The following is a 20,743-nucleotide window of genomic DNA, read 5'->3' as shown; positions in this document are numbered from 1 at the left end:
AAGCAACAGTTTAACAGAATGCCACAGACTAATCAACCAAACTTTTTGGGTTGGGTTCTCTTTTATAGTCTGCAGGCATTAAATGAAAGAAGTCAGTGTTCCAGCAGAAGGAGACAACGTTTCAGAAAAGGCATTGTAGCAAACCAAAAAAGAAATTTTAGCGCAGCAGAGTAACCAGCGCACATACCTGTTAGCTCAGGTGAGTTTAAAAGGCTGCTGTTGATAACAAGGGCATTTGCTAAATAGATGGTGTGTGTGCAACAATATACTGAAAGGTCAATTATATTGTGCAGCTTTATCTCACCACCTGTAGTTATTTAGGTGAAAGCTCCAAAATGCTTGCCTAATATGTCTGTTTATCCAAAAGGAAGTAAAAAGGGAGAGCTAGAAAGATAGCATTGCATCACATTACATGGCAATGCAATGCACAGTTGCTGAAGATGAACCAAAATGAGCTTGTAATCTGGCTTCTGCAACTTTGAACATGAAAAATCCAATGAGGAGAAGAAAAGCAAAGCCAAAGAGTCCATCCCAAAATCCGACAAACAAGCAAAATGAACAAAAAACATTGAATTCAATTCTTTCTGATTTTAGAAACTGCATTAAAGAAGGGGTGCACCGGTCCTGGAGATACTGCAATACCAGGTCAATGCGTGGAGTGGACAGAGCAAGCTCTTTTTCCATCTCCCTGTTCTAAAAATCCATTTAATATATGGTCCCCAGATAGGGGACGTATCAGATATTAAACTGATAAGAACAGATACTACACTTGATCTTAGCCAAAAGGCCGAGAAGCGATAACCAGAATTGGTTTCAAACTACGGAGCCACCCAAGGATCCTGAAAAGTCCATTTGTGGAGATGAGCTCCTGGACTCCCGTTAAGAAGACATGTTGTCAACCTCTAGATCCCTTACATGCCTGCACTTTTCGGCTTGCTGCTGCTGCAATCCACGCGTTTTAGATCTGCATAACTCCACCTCTTTAAACACAGCACCTTCACCCCCTGCTGTTCCCACCCGCCTCAACACCGTTGGAAGGGAGGAGAACCAATTAAGGCGGGGGGTGGGGTGGAACGAGCAGCTGTCTACCCTTAGCAGGAGGGCTCCTGATTACATACCTCTCCTGCTGCTGCTGCTGCTGGCTGTCCAGCAGCAGACTGAAGGTGGCTGCTGCTGTGCACAGGTATATAAAGGCTCAGAGCCTATTATGACACGCGCAGCCAGCGTTCCATTGCCACATTCCATCTACTGCAGGCAGGATACCTGGCTGGCTGAATGTCGCTGAGAAGCTCACAGAGACCGCCATAAGCAACAGTTTAACAGAATGCCACAGACTAATCAACCAAACTTTTTGGGTTGGGTTCTCTTTTATAGTCTGCAGGCATTAAATGAAAGAAGTCAGTGTTCCAGCAGAAGGAGACAACGTTTCAGAAAAGGCATTGTAGCAAACCAAAAAAGAAATTTTAAGCGCAGCAGAGTAACCAGCGCACATACCTGTTAGCTCAGGTGAGTTTAAAAGGCTGCTGTTGATAACAAGGGCATTTGCTAAATAGATGGTGTGTGTGCAACAATATACTGAAAGGTCAATTATATTGTGCAGCTTATCTCACCACCTGTAGTTATTTAGGTGAAAGCTCCAAAATGCTTGCCTAATATGTCTGTTTATCCAAAAGGAAGTAAAAAGGGAGAGCTAGAAAGATAGCATTGCATCACATTACATGGCAATGCAATGCACAGTTGCTGAAGATGAACCAAAATGAGCTTGTAATCTGGCTTCTGCAACTTTGAACATGAAAAATCCAATGAGGAGAAGAAAAGCAAAGCCAAAGAGTCCATCCCAAAATCCGACAAACAAGCAAAATGAACAAAAAACATTGAATTCAATTCTTTCTGATTTTAGAAACTGCATTAAAGAAGGGGTGCACCGGTCCTGGAGATACTGCAATACCAGGTCAATGCGTGGAGTGGACAGAGCAAGCTCTTTTTCCATCTCCCTGTTCTAAAAATCCATTTAATATATGGTCCCCAGATAGGGGACGTATCAGATATTAAACTGATAAGAACAGATACTACACTTGATCTTAGCCAAAAGGCCGAGAAGCGATAACCAGAATTGGTTTCAAACTACGGAGCCACCCAAGGATCCTGAAAAGTCCATTTGTGGAGATGAGCTCCTGGACTCCCGTTAAGAAGACATGTTGTCAACCTCTAGATCCCTTACATGCCTGCACTTTTCGGCTTGCTGCTGCTGCAATCCACGCGTTTTAGATCTGCATAACTCCACCTCTTTAAACACAGCACCTTCACCCCCTGCTGTTCCCACCCGCCTCAACACCGTTGGAAGGGAGGAGAACCAATTAAGGCGGGGGGTGGGGTGGAACGAGCAGCTGTCTACCCTTAGCAGGAGGGCTCCTGATTACATACCTCTCCTGCTGCTGCTGCTGCTGGCTGTCCAGCAGCAGACTGAAGGTGGCTGCTGCTGTGCACAGGTATATAAAGGCTCAGAGCCTATTATGACACGCGCAGCCAGCGTTCCATTGCCACATTCCATCTACTGCAGGCAGGATACCTGGCTGGCTGAATGTCGCTGAGAAGCTCACAGAGACCGCCATAAGCAACAGTTTAACAGAATGCCACAGACTAATCAACCAAACTTTTTGGGTTGGGTTCTCTTTTATAGTCTGCAGGCATTAAATGAAAGAAGTCAGTGTTCCAGCAGAAGGAGACAACGTTTCAGAAAAGGCATTGTAGCAAACCAAAAAAGAAATTTTAAGCGCAGCAGAGTAACCAGCGCACATACCTGTTAGCTCAGGTGAGTTTAAAAGGCTGCTGTTGATAACAAGGGCATTTGCTAAATAGATGGTGTGTGTGCAACAATATACTGAAAGGTCAATTATATTGTGCAGCTTATCTCACCACCTGTAGTTATTTAGGTGAAAGCTCCAAAATGCTTGCCTAATATGTCTGTTTATCCAAAAGGAAGTAAAAAGGGAGAGCTAGAAAGATAGCATTGCATCACATTACATGGCAATGCAATGCACAGTTGCTGAAGATGAACCAAAAGAGCTTGTAATCTGGCTTCTGCAACTTTGAACATGAAAAATCCAATGAGGAGAAGAAAAGCAAAGCCAAAGAGTCCATCCCAAAATCCGACAAACAAGCAAAATGAACAAAAAACATTGAATTCAATTCTTTCTGATTTTAGAAACTGCATTAAAGAAGGGGTGCACCGGTCCTGGAGATACTGCAATACCAGGTCAATGCGTGGAGTGGACAGAGCAAGCTCTTTTTCCATCTCCCTGTTCTAAAAATCCATTTAATATATGGTCCCCAGATAGGGGACGTATCAGATATTAAACTGATAAGAACAGATACTACACTTGATCTTAGCCAAAAGGCCGAGAAGCGATAACCAGAATTGGTTTCAAACTACGGAGCCACCCAAGGATCCTGAAAAGTCCATTTGTGGAGATGAGCTCCTGGACTCCCGTTAAGAAGACATGTTGTCAACCTCTAGATCCCTTACATGCCTGCACTTTTCGGCTTGCTGCTGCTGCAATCCACGCGTTTTAGATCTGCATAACTCCACCTCTTTAAACACAGCACCTTCACCCCCTGCTGTTCCCACCCGCCTCAACACCGTTGGAAGGGAGGAGAACCAATTAAGGCGGGGGGTGGGGTGGAACGAGCAGCTGTCTACCCTTAGCAGGAGGGCTCCTGATTACATACCTCTCCTGCTGCTGCTGCTGCTGGCTGTCCAGCAGCAGACTGAAGGTGGCTGCTGCTGTGCACAGGTATATAAAGGCTCAGAGCCTATTATGACACGCGCAGCCAGCGTTCCATTGCCACATTCCATCTACTGCAGGCAGGATACCTGGCTGGCTGAATGTCGCTGAGAAGCTCACAGAGACCGCCATAAGCAACAGTTTAACAGAATGCCACAGACTAATCAACCAAACTTTTTGGGTTGGGTTCTCTTTTATAGTCTGCAGGCATTAAATGAAAGAAGTCAGTGTTCCAGCAGAAGGAGACAACGTTTCAGAAAAGGCATTGTAGCAAACCAAAAAAGAAATTTTAAGCGCAGCAGAGTAACCAGCGCACATACCTGTTAGCTCAGGTGAGTTTAAAAGGCTGCTGTTGATAACAAGGGCATTTGCTAAATAGATGGTGTGTGTGCAACAATATACTGAAAGGTCAATTATATTGTGCAGCTTATCTCACCACCTGTAGTTATTTAGGTGAAAGCTCCAAAATGCTTGCCTAATATGTCTGTTTATCCAAAAGGAAGTAAAAAGGGAGAGCTAGAAAGATAGCATTGCATCACATTACATGGCAATGCAATGCACAGTTGCTGAAGATGAACCAAAATGAGCTTGTAATCTGGCTTCTGCAACTTTGAACATGAAAAATCCAATGAGGAGAAGAAAAGCAAAGCCAAAGAGTCCATCCCAAAATCCGACAAACAAGCAAAATGAACAAAAAACATTGAATTCAATTCTTTCTGATTTTAGAAACTGCATTAAAGAAGGGGTGCACCGGTCCTGGAGATACTGCAATACCAGGTCAATGCGTGGAGTGGACAGAGCAAGCTCTTTTTCCATCTCCCTGTTCTAAAAATCCATTTAATATATGGTCCCCAGATAGGGGACGTATCAGATATTAAACTGATAAGAACAGATACTACACTTGATCTTAGCCAAAAGGCCGAGAAGCGATAACCAGAATTGGTTTCAAACTACGGAGCCACCCAAGGATCCTGAAAAGTCCATTTGTGGAGATGAGCTCCTGGACTCCCGTTAAGAAGACATGTTGTCAACCTCTAGATCCCTTACATGCCTGCACTTTTCGGCTTGCTGCTGCTGCAATCCACGCGTTTTAGATCTGCATAACTCCACCTCTTTAAACACAGCACCTTCACCCCCTGCTGTTCCCACCCGCCTCAACACCGTTGGAAGGGAGGAGAACCAATTAAGGCGGGGGGTGGGGTGGAACGAGCAGCTGTCTACCCTTAGCAGGAGGGCTCCTGATTACATACCTCTCCTGCTGCTGCTGCTGCTGGCTGTCCAGCAGCAGACTGAAGGTGGCTGCTGCTGTGCACAGGTATATAAAGGCTCAGAGCCTATTATGACACGCGCAGCCAGCGTTCCATTGCCACATTCCATCTACTGCAGGCAGGATACCTGGCTGGCTGAATGTCGCTGAGAAGCTCACAGAGACCGCCATAAGCAACAGTTTAACAGAATGCCACAGACTAATCAACCAAACTTTTTGGGTTGGGTTCTCTTTTATAGTCTGCAGGCATTAAATGAAAGAAGTCAGTGTTCCAGCAGAAGGAGACAACGTTTCAGAAAAGGCATTGTAGCAAACCAAAAAAGAAATTTTAAGCGCAGCAGAGTAACCAGCGCACATACCTGTTAGCTCAGGTGAGTTTAAAAGGCTGCTGTTGATAACAAGGGCATTTGCTAAATAGATGGTGTGTGTGCAACAATATACTGAAAGGTCAATTATATTGTGCAGCTTATCTCACCACCTGTAGTTATTTAGGTGAAAGCTCCAAAATGCTTGCCTAATATGTCTGTTTATCCAAAAGGAAGTAAAAAGGGAGAGCTAGAAAGATAGCATTGCATCACATTACATGGCAATGCAATGCACAGTTGCTGAAGATGAACCAAAATGAGCTTGTAATCTGGCTTCTGCAACTTTGAACATGAAAAATCCAATGAGGAGAAGAAAAGCAAAGCCAAAGAGTCCATCCCAAAATCCGACAAACAAGCAAAATGAACAAAAAACATTGAATTCAATTCTTTCTGATTTTAGAAACTGCATTAAAGAAGGGGTGCACCGGTCCTGGAGATACTGCAATACCAGGTCAATGCGTGGAGTGGACAGAGCAAGCTCTTTTTCCATCTCCCTGTTCTAAAAATCCATTTAATATATGGTCCCCAGATAGGGGACGTATCAGATATTAAACTGATAAGAACAGATACTACACTTGATCTTAGCCAAAAGGCCGAGAAGCGATAACCAGAATTGGTTTCAAACTACGGAGCCACCCAAGGATCCTGAAAAGTCCATTTGTGGAGATGAGCTCCTGGACTCCCGTTAAGAAGACATGTTGTCAACCTCTAGATCCCTTACATGCCTGCACTTTTCGGCTTGCTGCTGCTGCAATCCACGCGTTTTAGATCTGCATAACTCCACCTCTTTAAACACAGCACCTTCACCCCCTGCTGTTCCCACCCGCCTCAACACCGTTGGAAGGGAGGAGAACCAATTAAGGCGGGGGGTGGGGTGGAACGAGCAGCTGTCTACCCTTAGCAGGAGGGCTCCTGATTACATACCTCTCCTGCTGCTGCTGCTGCTGGCTGTCCAGCAGCAGACTGAAGGTGGCTGCTGCTGTGCACAGGTATATAAAGGCTCAGAGCCTATTATGACACGCGCAGCCAGCGTTCCATTGCCACATTCCATCTACTGCAGGCAGGATACCTGGCTGGCTGAATGTCGCTGAGAAGCTCACAGAGACCGCCATAAGCAACAGTTTAACAGAATGCCACAGACTAATCAACCAAACTTTTTGGGTTGGGTTCTCTTTTATAGTCTGCAGGCATTAAATGAAAGAAGTCAGTGTTCCAGCAGAAGGAGACAACGTTTCAGAAAAGGCATTGTAGCAAACCAAAAAAGAAATTTTAAGCGCAGCAGAGTAACCAGCGCACATACCTGTTAGCTCAGGTGAGTTTAAAAGGCTGCTGTTGATAACAAGGGCATTTGCTAAATAGATGGTGTGTGTGCAACAATATACTGAAAGGTCAATTATATTGTGCAGCTTATCTCACCACCTGTAGTTATTTAGGTGAAAGCTCCAAAATGCTTGCCTAATATGTCTGTTTATCCAAAAGGAAGTAAAAAGGGAGAGCTAGAAAGATAGCATTGCATCACATTACATGGCAATGCAATGCACAGTTGCTGAAGATGAACCAAAATGAGCTTGTAATCTGGCTTCTGCAACTTTGAACATGAAAAATCCAATGAGGAGAAGAAAAGCAAAGCCAAAGAGTCCATCCCAAAATCCGACAAACAAGCAAAATGAACAAAAAACATTGAATTCAATTCTTTCTGATTTTAGAAACTGCATTAAAGAAGGGGTGCACCGGTCCTGGAGATACTGCAATACCAGGTCAATGCGTGGAGTGGACAGAGCAAGCTCTTTTTCCATCTCCCTGTTCTAAAAATCCATTTAATATATGGTCCCCAGATAGGGGACGTATCAGATATTAAACTGATAAGAACAGATACTACACTTGATCTTAGCCAAAAGGCCGAGAAGCGATAACCAGAATTGGTTTCAAACTACGGAGCCACCCAAGGATCCTGAAAAGTCCATTTGTGGAGATGAGCTCCTGGACTCCCGTTAAGAAGACATGTTGTCAACCTCTAGATCCCTTACATGCCTGCACTTTTCGGCTTGCTGCTGCTGCAATCCACGCGTTTTAGATCTGCATAACTCCACCTCTTTAAACACAGCACCTTCACCCCCTGCTGTTCCCACCCGCCTCAACACCGTTGGAAGGGAGGAGAACCAATTAAGGCGGGGGGTGGGGTGGAACGAGCAGCTGTCTACCCTTAGCAGGAGGGCTCCTGATTACATACCTCTCCTGCTGCTGCTGCTGCTGGCTGTCCAGCAGCAGACTGAAGGTGGCTGCTGCTGTGCACAGGTATATAAAGGCTCAGAGCCTATTATGACACGCGCAGCCAGCGTTCCATTGCCACATTCCATCTACTGCAGGCAGGATACCTGGCTGGCTGAATGTCGCTGAGAAGCTCACAGAGACCGCCATAAGCAACAGTTTAACAGAATGCCACAGACTAATCAACCAAACTTTTTGGGTTGGGTTCTCTTTTATAGTCTGCAGGCATTAAATGAAAGAAGTCAGTGTTCCAGCAGAAGGAGACAACGTTTCAGAAAAGGCATTGTAGCAAACCAAAAAAGAAATTTTAAGCGCAGCAGAGTAACCAGCGCACATACCTGTTAGCTCAGGTGAGTTTAAAAGGCTGCTGTTGATAACAAGGGCATTTGCTAAATAGATGGTGTGTGTGCAACAATATACTGAAAGGTCAATTATATTGTGCAGCTTATCTCACCACCTGTAGTTATTTAGGTGAAAGCTCCAAAATGCTTGCCTAATATGTCTGTTTATCCAAAAGGAAGTAAAAAGGGAGAGCTAGAAAGATAGCATTGCATCACATTACATGGCAATGCAATGCACAGTTGCTGAAGATGAACCAAAATGAGCTTGTAATCTGGCTTCTGCAACTTTGAACATGAAAAATCCAATGAGGAGAAGAAAAGCAAAGCCAAAGAGTCCATCCCAAAATCCGACAAACAAGCAAAATGAACAAAAAACATTGAATTCAATTCTTTCTGATTTTAGAAACTGCATTAAAGAAGGGGTGCACCGGTCCTGGAGATACTGCAATACCAGGTCAATGCGTGGAGTGGACAGAGCAAGCTCTTTTTCCATCTCCCTGTTCTAAAAATCCATTTAATATATGGTCCCCAGATAGGGGACGTATCAGATATTAAACTGATAAGAACAGATACTACACTTGATCTTAGCCAAAAGGCCGAGAAGCGATAACCAGAATTGGTTTCAAACTACGGAGCCACCCAAGGATCCTGAAAAGTCCATTTGTGGAGATGAGCTCCTGGACTCCCGTTAAGAAGACATGTTGTCAACCTCTAGATCCCTTACATGCCTGCACTTTTCGGCTTGCTGCTGCTGCAATCCACGCGTTTTAGATCTGCATAACTCCACCTCTTTAAACACAGCACCTTCACCCCCTGCTGTTCCCACCCGCCTCAACACCGTTGGAAGGGAGGAGAACCAATTAAGGCGGGGGGTGGGGTGGAACGAGCAGCTGTCTACCCTTAGCAGGAGGGCTCCTGATTACATACCTCTCCTGCTGCTGCTGCTGCTGGCTGTCCAGCAGCAGACTGAAGGTGGCTGCTGCTGTGCACAGGTATATAAAGGCTCAGAGCCTATTATGACACGCGCAGCCAGCGTTCCATTGCCACATTCCATCTACTGCAGGCAGGATACCTGGCTGGCTGAATGTCGCTGAGAAGCTCACAGAGACCGCCATAAGCAACAGTTTAACAGAATGCCACAGACTAATCAACCAAACTTTTTGGGTTGGGTTCTCTTTTATAGTCTGCAGGCATTAAATGAAAGAAGTCAGTGTTCCAGCAGAAGGAGACAACGTTTCAGAAAAGGCATTGTAGCAAACCAAAAAAGAAATTTTAAGCGCAGCAGAGTAACCAGCGCACATACCTGTTAGCTCAGGTGAGTTTAAAAGGCTGCTGTTGATAACAAGGGCATTTGCTAAATAGATGGTGTGTGTGCAACAATATACTGAAAGGTCAATTATATTGTGCAGCTTATCTCACCACCTGTAGTTATTTAGGTGAAAGCTCCAAAATGCTTGCCTAATATGTCTGTTTATCCAAAAGGAAGTAAAAAGGGAGAGCTAGAAAGATAGCATTGCATCACATTACATGGCAATGCAATGCACAGTTGCTGAAGATGAACCAAAATGAGCTTGTAATCTGGCTTCTGCAACTTTGAACATGAAAAATCCAATGAGGAGAAGAAAAGCAAAGCCAAAGAGTCCATCCCAAAATCCGACAAACAAGCAAAATGAACAAAAAACATTGAATTCAATTCTTTCTGATTTTAGAAACTGCATTAAAGAAGGGGTGCACCGGTCCTGGAGATACTGCAATACCAGGTCAATGCGTGGAGTGGACAGAGCAAGCTCTTTTTCCATCTCCCTGTTCTAAAAATCCATTTAATATATGGTCCCCAGATAGGGGACGTATCAGATATTAAACTGATAAGAACAGATACTACACTTGATCTTAGCCAAAAGGCCGAGAAGCGATAACCAGAATTGGTTTCAAACTACGGAGCCACCCAAGGATCCTGAAAAGTCCATTTGTGGAGATGAGCTCCTGGACTCCCGTTAAGAAGACATGTTGTCAACCTCTAGATCCCTTACATGCCTGCACTTTTCGGCTTGCTGCTGCTGCAATCCACGCGTTTTAGATCTGCATAACTCCACCTCTTTAAACACAGCACCTTCACCCCCTGCTGTTCCCACCCGCCTCAACACCGTTGGAAGGGAGGAGAACCAATTAAGGCGGGGGGTGGGGTGGAACGAGCAGCTGTCTACCCTTAGCAGGAGGGCTCCTGATTACATACCTCTCCTGCTGCTGCTGCTGCTGGCTGTCCAGCAGCAGACTGAAGGTGGCTGCTGCTGTGCACAGGTATATAAAGGCTCAGAGCCTATTATGACACGCGCAGCCAGCGTTCCATTGCCACATTCCATCTACTGCAGGCAGGATACCTGGCTGGCTGAATGTCGCTGAGAAGCTCACAGAGACCGCCATAAGCAACAGTTTAACAGAATGCCACAGACTAATCAACCAAACTTTTTGGGTTGGGTTCTCTTTTATAGTCTGCAGGCATTAAATGAAAGAAGTCAGTGTTCCAGCAGAAGGAGACAACGTTTCAGAAAAGGCATTGTAGCAAACCAAAAAAGAAATTTTAAGCGCAGCAGAGTAACCAGCGCACATACCTGTTAGCTCAGGTGAGTTTAAAAGGCTGCTGTTGATAACAAGGGCATTTGCTAAATAGATGGTGTGTGTGCAACAATATACTGAAAGGTCAATTATATTGTGCAGCTTATCTCACCACCTGTAGTTATTTAGGTGAAAGCTCCAAAATGCTTGCCTAATATGTCTGTTTATCCAAAAGGAAGTAAAAAGGGAGAGCTAGAAAGATAGCATTGCATCACATTACATGGCAATGCAATGCACAGTTGCTGAAGATGAACCAAAATGAGCTTGTAATCTGGCTTCTGCAACTTTGAACATGAAAAATCCAATGAGGAGAAGAAAAGCAAAGCCAAAGAGTCCATCCCAAAATCCGACAAACAAGCAAAATGAACAAAAAACATTGAATTCAATTCTTTCTGATTTTAGAAACTGCATTAAAGAAGGGGTGCACCGGTCCTGGAGATACTGCAATACCAGGTCAATGCGTGGAGTGGACAGAGCAAGCTCTTTTTCCATCTCCCTGTTCTAAAAATCCATTTAATATATGGTCCCCAGATAGGGGACGTATCAGATATTAAACTGATAAGAACAGATACTACACTTGATCTTAGCCAAAAGGCCGAGAAGCGATAACCAGAATTGGTTTCAAACTACGGAGCCACCCAAGGATCCTGAAAAGTCCATTTGTGGAGATGAGCTCCTGGACTCCCGTTAAGAAGACATGTTGTCAACCTCTAGATCCCTTACATGCCTGCACTTTTCGGCTTGCTGCTGCTGCAATCCACGCGTTTTAGATCTGCATAACTCCACCTCTTTAAACACAGCACCTTCACCCCCTGCTGTTCCCACCCGCCTCAACACCGTTGGAAGGGAGGAGAACCAATTAAGGCGGGGGGTGGGGTGGAACGAGCAGCTGTCTACCCTTAGCAGGAGGGCTCCTGATTACATACCTCTCCTGCTGCTGCTGCTGCTGGCTGTCCAGCAGCAGACTGAAGGTGGCTGCTGCTGTGCACAGGTATATAAAGGCTCAGAGCCTATTATGACACGCGCAGCCAGCGTTCCATTGCCACATTCCATCTACTGCAGGCAGGATACCTGGCTGGCTGAATGTCGCTGAGAAGCTCACAGAGACCGCCATAAGCAACAGTTTAACAGAATGCCACAGACTAATCAACCAAACTTTTTGGGTTGGGTTCTCTTTTATAGTCTGCAGGCATTAAATGAAAGAAGTCAGTGTTCCAGCAGAAGGAGACAACGTTTCAGAAAAGGCATTGTAGCAAACCAAAAAAGAAATTTTAAGCGCAGCAGAGTAACCAGCGCACATACCTGTTAGCTCAGGTGAGTTTAAAAGGCTGCTGTTGATAACAAGGGCATTTGCTAAATAGATGGTGTGTGTGCAACAATATACTGAAAGGTCAATTATATTGTGCAGCTTATCTCACCACCTGTAGTTATTTAGGTGAAAGCTCCAAAATGCTTGCCTAATATGTCTGTTTATCCAAAAGGAAGTAAAAAGGGAGAGCTAGAAAGATAGCATTGCATCACATTACATGGCAATGCAATGCACAGTTGCTGAAGATGAACCAAAATGAGCTTGTAATCTGGCTTCTGCAACTTTGAACATGAAAAATCCAATGAGGAGAAGAAAAGCAAAGCCAAAGAGTCCATCCCAAAATCCGACAAACAAGCAAAATGAACAAAAAACATTGAATTCAATTCTTTCTGATTTTAGAAACTGCATTAAAGAAGGGGTGCACCGGTCCTGGAGATACTGCAATACCAGGTCAATGCGTGGAGTGGACAGAGCAAGCTCTTTTTCCATCTCCCTGTTCTAAAAATCCATTTAATATATGGTCCCCAGATAGGGGACGTATCAGATATTAAACTGATAAGAACAGATACTACACTTGATCTTAGCCAAAAGGCCGAGAAGCGATAACCAGAATTGGTTTCAAACTACGGAGCCACCCAAGGATCCTGAAAAGTCCATTTGTGGAGATGAGCTCCTGGACTCCCGTTAAGAAGACATGTTGTCAACCTCTAGATCCCTTACATGCCTGCACTTTTCGGCTTGCTGCTGCTGCAATCCACGCGTTTTAGATCTGCATAACTCCACCTCTTTAAACACAGCACCTTCACCCCCTGCTGTTCCCACCCGCCTCAACACCGTTGGAAGGGAGGAGAACCAATTAAGGCGGGGGGTGGGGTGGAACGAGCAGCTGTCTACCCTTAGCAGGAGGGCTCCTGATTACATACCTCTCCTGCTGCTGCTGCTGCTGGCTGTCCAGCAGCAGACTGAAGGTGGCTGCTGCTGTGCACAGGTATATAAAGGCTCAGAGCCTATTATGACACGCGCAGCCAGCGTTCCATTGCCACATTCCATCTACTGCAGGCAGGATACCTGGCTGGCTGAATGTCGCTGAGAAGCTCACAGAGACCGCCATAAGCAACAGTTTAACAGAATGCCACAGACTAATCAACCAAACTTTTTGGGTTGGGTTCTCTTTTATAGTCTGCAGGCATTAAATGAAAGAAGTCAGTGTTCCAGCAGAAGGAGACAACGTTTCAGAAAAGGCATTGTAGCAAACCAAAAAAGAAATTTTAAGCGCAGCAGAGTAACCAGCGCACATACCTGTTAGCTCAGGTGAGTTTAAAAGGCTGCTGTTGATAACAAGGGCATTTGCTAAATAGATGGTGTGTGTGCAACAATATACTGAAAGGTCAATTATATTGTGCAGCTTATCTCACCACCTGTAGTTATTTAGGTGAAAGCTCCAAAATGCTTGCCTAATATGTCTGTTTATCCAAAAGGAAGTAAAAAGGGAGAGCTAGAAAGATAGCATTGCATCACATTACATGGCAATGCAATGCACAGTTGCTGAAGATGAACCAAAATGAGCTTGTAATCTGGCTTCTGCAACTTTGAACATGAAAAATCCAATGAGGAGAAGAAAAGCAAAGCCAAAGAGTCCATCCCAAAATCCGACAAACAAGCAAAATGAACAAAAAACATTGAATTCAATTCTTTCTGATTTTAGAAACTGCATTAAAGAAGGGGTGCACCGGTCCTGGAGATACTGCAATACCAGGTCAATGCGTGGAGTGGACAGAGCAAGCTCTTTTTCCATCTCCCTGTTCTAAAAATCCATTTAATATATGGTCCCCAGATAGGGGACGTATCAGATATTAAACTGATAAGAACAGATACTACACTTGATCTTAGCCAAAAGGCCGAGAAGCGATAACCAGAATTGGTTTCAAACTACGGAGCCACCCAAGGATCCTGAAAAGTCCATTTGTGGAGATGAGCTCCTGGACTCCCGTTAAGAAGACATGTTGTCAACCTCTAGATCCCTTACATGCCTGCACTTTTCGGCTTGCTGCTGCTGCAATCCACGCGTTTTAGATCTGCATAACTCCACCTCTTTAAACACAGCACCTTCACCCCCTGCTGTTCCCACCCGCCTCAACACCGTTGGAAGGGAGGAGAACCAATTAAGGCGGGGGGTGGGGTGGAACGAGCAGCTGTCTACCCTTAGCAGGAGGGCTCCTGATTACATACCTCTCCTGCTGCTGCTGCTGCTGGCTGTCCAGCAGCAGACTGAAGGTGGCTGCTGCTGTGCACAGGTATATAAAGGCTCAGAGCCTATTATGACACGCGCAGCCAGCGTTCCATTGCCACATTCCATCTACTGCAGGCAGGATACCTGGCTGGCTGAATGTCGCTGAGAAGCTCACAGAGACCGCCATAAGCAACAGTTTAACAGAATGCCACAGACTAATCAACCAAACTTTTTGGGTTGGGTTCTCTTTTATAGTCTGCAGGCATTAAATGAAAGAAGTCAGTGTTCCAGCAGAAGGAGACAACGTTTCAGAAAAGGCATTGTAGCAAACCAAAAAAGAAATTTTAAGCGCAGCAGAGTAACCAGCGCACATACCTGTTAGCTCAGGTGAGTTTAAAAGGCTGCTGTTGATAACAAGGGCATTTGCTAAATAGATGGTGTGTGTGCAACAATATACTGAAAGGTCAATTATATTGTGCAGCTTATCTCACCACCTGTAGTTATTTAGGTGAAAGCTCCAAAATGCTTGCCTAATATGTCTGTTTATCCAAAAGGAAGTAAAAAGGGAGAGCTAGAAAGATAGCATTGCATCACATTACATGGCAATGCAATGCACAGTTGCTGAAGATGAACCAAAATGAGCTTGTAATCTGGCTTCTGCAACTTTGAACATGAAAAATCCAATGAGGAGAAGAAAAGCAAAGCCAAAGAGTCCATCCCAAAATCCGACAAACAAGCAAAATGAACAAAAAACATTGAATTCAATTCTTTCTGATTTTAGAAACTGCATTAAAGAAGGGGTGCACCGGTCCTGGAGATACTGCAATACCAGGTCAATGCGTGGAGTGGACAGAGCAAGCTCTTTTTCCATCTCCCTGTTCTAAAAATCCATTTAATATATGGTCCCCAGATAGGGGACGTATCAGATATTAAACTGATAAGAACAGATACTACACTTGATCTTAGCCAAAAGGCCGAGAAGCGATAACCAGAATTGGTTTCAAACTACGGAGCCACCCAAGGATCCTGAAAAGTCCATTTGTGGAGATGAGCTCCTGGACTCCCGTTAAGAAGACATGTTGTCAACCTCTAGATCCCTTACATGCCTGCACTTTTCGGCTTGCTGCTGCTGCAATCCACGCGTTTTAGATCTGCATAACTCCACCTCTTTAAACACAGCACCTTCACCCCCTGCTGTTCCCACCCGCCTCAACACCGTTGGAAGGGAGGAGAACCAATTAAGGCGGGGGGTGGGGTGGAACGAGCAGCTGTCTACCCTTAGCAGGAGGGCTCCTGATTACATACCTCTCCTGCTGCTGCTGCTGCTGGCTGTCCAGCAGCAGACTGAAGGTGGCTGCTGCTGTGCACAGGTATATAAAGGCTCAGAGCCTATTATGACACGCGCAGCCAGCGTTCCATTGCCACATTCCATCTACTGCAGGCAGGATACCTGGCTGGCTGAATGTCGCTGAGAAGCTCACAGAGACCGCCATAAGCAACAGTTTAACAGAATGCCACAGACTAATCAACCAAACTTTTTGGGTTGGGTTCTCTTTTATAGTCTGCAGGCATTAAATGAAAGAAGTCAGTGTTCCAGCAGAAGGAGACAACGTTTCAGAAAAGGCATTGTAGCAAACCAAAAAAGAAATTTTAAGCGCAGCAGAGTAACCAGCGCACATACCTGTTAGCTCAGGTGAGTTTAAAAGGCTGCTGTTGATAACAAGGGCATTTGCTAAATAGATGGTGTGTGTGCAACAATATACTGAAAGGTCAATTATATTGTGCAGCTTATCTCACCACCTGTAGTTATTTAGGTGAAAGCTCCAAAATGCTTGCCTAATATGTCTGTTTATCCAAAAGGAAGTAAAAAGGGAGAGCTAGAAAGATAGCATTGCATCACATTACATGGCAATGCAATGCACAGTTGCTGAAGATGAACCAAAATGAGCTTGTAATCTGGCTTCTGCAACTTTGAACATGAAAAATCCAATGAGGAGAAGAAAAGCAAAGCCAAAGAGTCCATCCCAAAATCCGACAAACAAGCAAAATGAACAAAAAACATTGAATTCAATTCTTTCTGATTTTAGAAACTGCATTAAAGAAGGGGTGCACCGGTCCTGGAGATACTGCAATACCAGGTCAATGCGTGGAGTGGACAGAGCAAGCTCTTTTTCCATCTCCCTGTTCTAAAAATCCATTTAATATATGGTCCCCAGATAGGGGACGTATCAGATATTAAACTGATAAGAACAGATACTACACTTGATCTTAGCCAAAAGGCCGAGAAGCGATAACCAGAATTGGTTTCAAACTACGGAGCCACCCAAGGATCCTGAAAAGTCCATTTGTGGAGATGAGCTCCTGGACTCCCGTTAAGAAGACATGTTGTCAACCTCTAGATCCCTTACATGCCTGCACTTTTCGGCTTGCTGCTGCTGCAATCCACGCGTTTTAGATCTGCATAACTCCACCTCTTTAAACACAGCACCTTCACCCCCTGCTGTTCCCACCCGCCTCAACACCGTTGGAAGGGAGGAGAACCAATTAAGGCGGGGGGTGGGGTGGAACGAGCAGCTGTCTACCCTTAGCAGGAGGGCTCCTGATTACATACCTCTCCTGCTGCTGCTGCTGCTGGCTGTCCAGCAGCAGACTGAAGGTGGCTGCTGCTGTGCACAGGTATATAAAGGCTCAGAGCCTATTATGACACGCGCAGCCAGCGTTCCATTGCCACATTCCATCTACTGCAGGCAGGATACCTGGCTGGCTGAATGTCGCTGAGAAGCTCACAGAGACCGCCATAAGCAACAGTTTAACAGAATGCCACAGACTAATCAACCAAACTTTTTGGGTTGGGTTCTCTTTTATAGTCTGCAGGCATTAAATGAAAGAAGTCAGTGTTCCAGCAGAAGGAGACAACGTTTCAGAAAAGGCATTGTAGCAAACCAAAAAAGAAATTTTAAGCGCAGCAGAGTAACCAGCGCACATACCTGTTAGCTCAGGTGAGTTTAAAAGGCTGCTGTTGATAACAAGGGCATTTGCTAAATAGATGGTGTGTGTGCAACAATATACTGAAAGGTCAATTATATTGTGCAGCTTATCTCACCACCTGTAGTTATTTAGGTGAAAGCTCCAAAATGCTTGCCTAATATGTCTGTTTATCCAAAAGGAAGTAAAAAGGGAGAGCTAGAAAGATAGCATTGCATCACATTACATGGCAATGCAATGCACAGTTGCTGAAGATGAACCAAAATGAGCTTGTAATCTGGCTTCTGCAACTTTGAACATGAAAAATCCAATGAGGAGAAGAAAAGCAAAGCCAAAGAGTCCATCCCAAAATCCGACAAACAAGCAAAATGAACAAAAAACATTGAATTCAATTCTTTCTGATTTTAGAAACTGCATTAAAGAAGGGGTGCACCGGTCCTGGAGATACTGCAATACCAGGTCAATGCGTGGAGTGGACAGAGCAAGCTCTTTTTCCATCTCCCTGTTCTAAAAATCCATTTAATATATGGTCCCCAGATAGGGGACGTATCAGATATTAAACTGATAAGAACAGATACTACACTTGATCTTAGCCAAAAGGCCGAGAAGCGATAACCAGAATTGGTTTCAAACTACGGAGCCACCCAAGGATCCTGAAAAGTCCATTTGTGGAGATGAGCTCCTGGACTCCCGTTAAGAAGACATGTTGTCAACCTCTAGATCCCTTACATGCCTGCACTTTTCGGCTTGCTGCTGCTGCAATCCACGCGTTTTAGATCTGCATAACTCCACCTCTTTAAACACAGCACCTTCACCCCCTGCTGTTCCCACCCGCCTCAACACCGTTGGAAGGGAGGAGAACCAATTAAGGCGGGGGGTGGGGTGGAACGAGCAGCTGTCTACCCTTAGCAGGAGGGCTCCTGATTACATACCTCTCCTGCTGCTGCTGCTGCTGGCTGTCCAGCAGCAGACTGAAGGTGGCTGCTGCTGTGCACAGGTATATAAAGGCTCAGAGCCTATTATGACACGCGCAGCCAGCGTTCCATTGCCACATTCCATCTACTGCAGGCAGGATACCTGGCTGGCTGAATGTCGCTGAGAAGCTCACAGAGACCGCCATAAGCAACAGTTTAACAGAATGCCACAGACTAATCAACCAAACTTTTTGGGTTGGGTTCTCTTTTATAGTCTGCAGGCATTAAATGAAAGAAGTCAGTGTTCCAGCAGAAGGAGACAACGTTTCAGAAAAGGCATTGTAGCAAACCAAAAAAGAAATTTTAAGCGCAGCAGAGTAACCAGCGCACATACCTGTTAGCTCAGGTGAGTTTAAAAGGCTGCTGTTGATAACAAGGGCATTTGCTAAATAGATGGTGTGTGTGCAACAATATACTGAAAGGTCAATTATATTGTGCAGCTTATCTCACCACCTGTAGTTATTTAGGTGAAAGCTCCAAAATGCTTGCCTAATATGTCTGTTTATCCAAAAGGAAGTAAAAAGGGAGAGCTAGAAAGATAGCATTGCATCACATTACATGGCAATGCAATGCACAGTTGCTGAAGATGAACCAAAATGAGCTTGTAATCTGGCTTCTGCAACTTTGAACATGAAAAATCCAATGAGGAGAAGAAAAGCAAAGCCAAAGAGTCCATCCCAAAATCCGACAAACAAGCAAAATGAACAAAAAACATTGAATTCAATTCTTTCTGATTTTAGAAACTGCATTAAAGAAGGGGTGCACCGGTCCTGGAGATACTGCAATACCAGGTCAATGCGTGGAGTGGACAGAGCAAGCTCTTTTTCCATCTCCCTGTTCTAAAAATCCATTTAATATATGGTCCCCAGATAGGGGACGTATCAGATATTAAACTGATAAGAACAGATACTACACTTGATCTTAGCCAAAAGGCCGAGAAGCGATAACCAGAATTGGTTTCAAACTACGGAGCCACCCAAGGATCCTGAAAAGTCCATTTGTGGAGATGAGCTCCTGGACTCCCGTTAAGAAGACATGTTGTCAACCTCTAGATCCCTTACATGCCTGCACTTTTCGGCTTGCTGCTGCTGCAATCCACGCGTTTTAGATCTGCATAACTCCACCTCTTTAAACACAGCACCTTCACCCCCTGCTGTTCCCACCCGCCTCAACACCGTTGGAAGGGAGGAGAACCAATTAAGGCGGGGGGTGGGGTGGAACGAGCAGCTGTCTACCCTTAGCAGGAGGGCTCCTGATTACATACCTCTCCTGCTGCTGCTGCTGCTGGCTGTCCAGCAGCAGACTGAAGGTGGCTGCTGCTGTGCACAGGTATATAAAGGCTCAGAGCCTATTATGACACGCGCAGCCAGCGTTCCATTGCCACATTCCATCTACTGCAGGCAGGATACCTGGCTGGCTGAATGTCGCTGAGAAGCTCACAGAGACCGCCATAAGCAACAGTTTAACAGAATGCCACAGACTAATCAACCAAACTTTTTGGGTTGGGTTCTCTTTTATAGTCTGCAGGCATTAAATGAAAGAAGTCAGTGTTCCAGCAGAAGGAGACAACGTTTCAGAAAAGGCATTGTAGCAAACCAAAAAAGAAATTTTAAGCGCAGCAGAGTAACCAGCGCACATACCTGTTAGCTCAGGTGAATTTAAAAGGCTGCTGTTGATAACAAGGGCATTTGCTAAATAGATGGTGTGTGTGCAACAATATACTGAAAGGTCAATTATATTGTGCAGCTTATCTCACCACCTGTAGTTATTTAGGTGAAAGCTCCAAAATGCTTGCCTAATATGTCTGTTTATCCAAAAGGAAGTAAAAAGGGAGAGCTAGAAAGATAGCATTGCATCACATTACATGGCAATGCAATGCACAGTTGCTGAAGATGAACCAAAATGAGCTTGTAATCTGGCTTCTGCAACTTTGAACATGAAAAATCCAATGAGGAGAAGAAAAGCAAAGCCAAAGAGTCCATCCCAAAATCCGACAAACAAGCAAAATGAACAAAAAACATTGAATTCAATTCTTTCTGATTTTAGAAACTGCATTAAAGAAGGGGTGCACCGGTCCTGGAGATACTGCAATACCAGGTCAATGCGTGGAGTGGACAGAGCAAGCTCTTTTTCCATCTCCCTGTTCTAAAAATCCATTTAATATATGGTCCCCAGATAGGGGACGTATCAGATATTAAACTGATAAGAACAGATACTACACTTGATCTTAGCCAAAAGGCCGAGAAGCGATAACCAGAATTGGTTTCAAACTACGGAGCCACCCAAGGATCCTGAAAAGTCCATTTGTGGAGATGAGCTCCTGGACTCCCGTTAAGAAGACATGTTGTCAACCTCTAGATCCCTTACATGCCTGCACTTTTCGGCTTGCTGCTGCTGCAATCCACGCGTTTTAGATCTGCATAACTCCACCTCTTTAAACACAGCACCTTCACCCCCTGCTGTTCCCACCCGCCTCAACACCGTTGGAAGGGAGGAGAACCAATTAAGGCGGGGGGTGGGGTGGAACGAGCAGCTGTCTACCCTTAGCAGGAGGGCTCCTGATTACATACCTCTCCTGCTGCTGCTGCTGCTGGCTGTCCAGCAGC

General features: G+C 44.9%; 16 non-coding genes across 16 annotated transcripts; all 16 read right to left on the bottom strand.

Moving 5' to 3' along the window:
• Positions 1-608: 608 nt before the first annotated feature.
• On the bottom strand, positions 609-799 carry LOC141249828 (U2 spliceosomal RNA). The gene has a single exon (XR_012312350.1). It is a non-coding gene; the product is annotated as a U2 spliceosomal RNA (small nuclear RNA).
• Positions 800-1,914: 1,115 nt separating this feature from the next.
• LOC141249827 (U2 spliceosomal RNA) lies at positions 1,915-2,105 on the bottom strand. The gene has a single exon (XR_012312349.1). It is a non-coding gene; the product is annotated as a U2 spliceosomal RNA (small nuclear RNA).
• A 1,114-nt stretch (positions 2,106-3,219) lies between these two features.
• Positions 3,220-3,410, bottom strand: LOC141249826 (U2 spliceosomal RNA). Its single transcript, XR_012312348.1, has one exon. It is a non-coding gene; the product is annotated as a U2 spliceosomal RNA (small nuclear RNA).
• A 1,115-nt stretch (positions 3,411-4,525) lies between these two features.
• On the bottom strand, positions 4,526-4,716 carry LOC141249825 (U2 spliceosomal RNA). The gene has a single exon (XR_012312347.1). It is a non-coding gene; the product is annotated as a U2 spliceosomal RNA (small nuclear RNA).
• A 1,115-nt stretch (positions 4,717-5,831) lies between these two features.
• On the bottom strand, positions 5,832-6,022 carry LOC141249823 (U2 spliceosomal RNA). Its single transcript, XR_012312346.1, has one exon. It is a non-coding gene; the product is annotated as a U2 spliceosomal RNA (small nuclear RNA).
• Positions 6,023-7,137: 1,115 nt separating this feature from the next.
• On the bottom strand, positions 7,138-7,328 carry LOC141249822 (U2 spliceosomal RNA). The gene has a single exon (XR_012312345.1). It is a non-coding gene; the product is annotated as a U2 spliceosomal RNA (small nuclear RNA).
• A 1,115-nt stretch (positions 7,329-8,443) lies between these two features.
• Positions 8,444-8,634, bottom strand: LOC141249821 (U2 spliceosomal RNA). The gene has a single exon (XR_012312344.1). It is a non-coding gene; the product is annotated as a U2 spliceosomal RNA (small nuclear RNA).
• A 1,115-nt stretch (positions 8,635-9,749) lies between these two features.
• LOC141249819 (U2 spliceosomal RNA) lies at positions 9,750-9,940 on the bottom strand. The gene has a single exon (XR_012312342.1). It is a non-coding gene; the product is annotated as a U2 spliceosomal RNA (small nuclear RNA).
• A 1,115-nt stretch (positions 9,941-11,055) lies between these two features.
• Positions 11,056-11,246, bottom strand: LOC141249818 (U2 spliceosomal RNA). Its single transcript, XR_012312341.1, has one exon. It is a non-coding gene; the product is annotated as a U2 spliceosomal RNA (small nuclear RNA).
• A 1,115-nt stretch (positions 11,247-12,361) lies between these two features.
• On the bottom strand, positions 12,362-12,552 carry LOC141249817 (U2 spliceosomal RNA). The gene has a single exon (XR_012312340.1). It is a non-coding gene; the product is annotated as a U2 spliceosomal RNA (small nuclear RNA).
• A 1,115-nt stretch (positions 12,553-13,667) lies between these two features.
• LOC141249816 (U2 spliceosomal RNA) lies at positions 13,668-13,858 on the bottom strand. The gene has a single exon (XR_012312339.1). It is a non-coding gene; the product is annotated as a U2 spliceosomal RNA (small nuclear RNA).
• Positions 13,859-14,973: 1,115 nt separating this feature from the next.
• On the bottom strand, positions 14,974-15,164 carry LOC141249815 (U2 spliceosomal RNA). The gene has a single exon (XR_012312338.1). It is a non-coding gene; the product is annotated as a U2 spliceosomal RNA (small nuclear RNA).
• A 1,115-nt stretch (positions 15,165-16,279) lies between these two features.
• LOC141249814 (U2 spliceosomal RNA) lies at positions 16,280-16,470 on the bottom strand. Its single transcript, XR_012312337.1, has one exon. It is a non-coding gene; the product is annotated as a U2 spliceosomal RNA (small nuclear RNA).
• Positions 16,471-17,585: 1,115 nt separating this feature from the next.
• LOC141249813 (U2 spliceosomal RNA) lies at positions 17,586-17,776 on the bottom strand. The gene has a single exon (XR_012312336.1). It is a non-coding gene; the product is annotated as a U2 spliceosomal RNA (small nuclear RNA).
• A 1,115-nt stretch (positions 17,777-18,891) lies between these two features.
• On the bottom strand, positions 18,892-19,082 carry LOC141249812 (U2 spliceosomal RNA). The gene has a single exon (XR_012312335.1). It is a non-coding gene; the product is annotated as a U2 spliceosomal RNA (small nuclear RNA).
• Positions 19,083-20,197: 1,115 nt separating this feature from the next.
• Positions 20,198-20,388, bottom strand: LOC141249811 (U2 spliceosomal RNA). Its single transcript, XR_012312334.1, has one exon. It is a non-coding gene; the product is annotated as a U2 spliceosomal RNA (small nuclear RNA).
• Positions 20,389-20,743: the final 355 nt, after the last annotated feature.

The sequence above is a fragment of the Phyllobates terribilis genome, unplaced genomic scaffold (genome assembly GCF_046119375.1).
Source record: "Phyllobates terribilis strain yellow unplaced genomic scaffold, ASM4611937v1 Scaffold_5157__1_contigs__length_53884, whole genome shotgun sequence".
Classification (NCBI taxonomy): domain Eukaryota; kingdom Metazoa; phylum Chordata; class Amphibia; order Anura; family Dendrobatidae; genus Phyllobates; species Phyllobates terribilis.
This window is presented reverse-complemented; position numbering and strand designations above follow the sequence as displayed.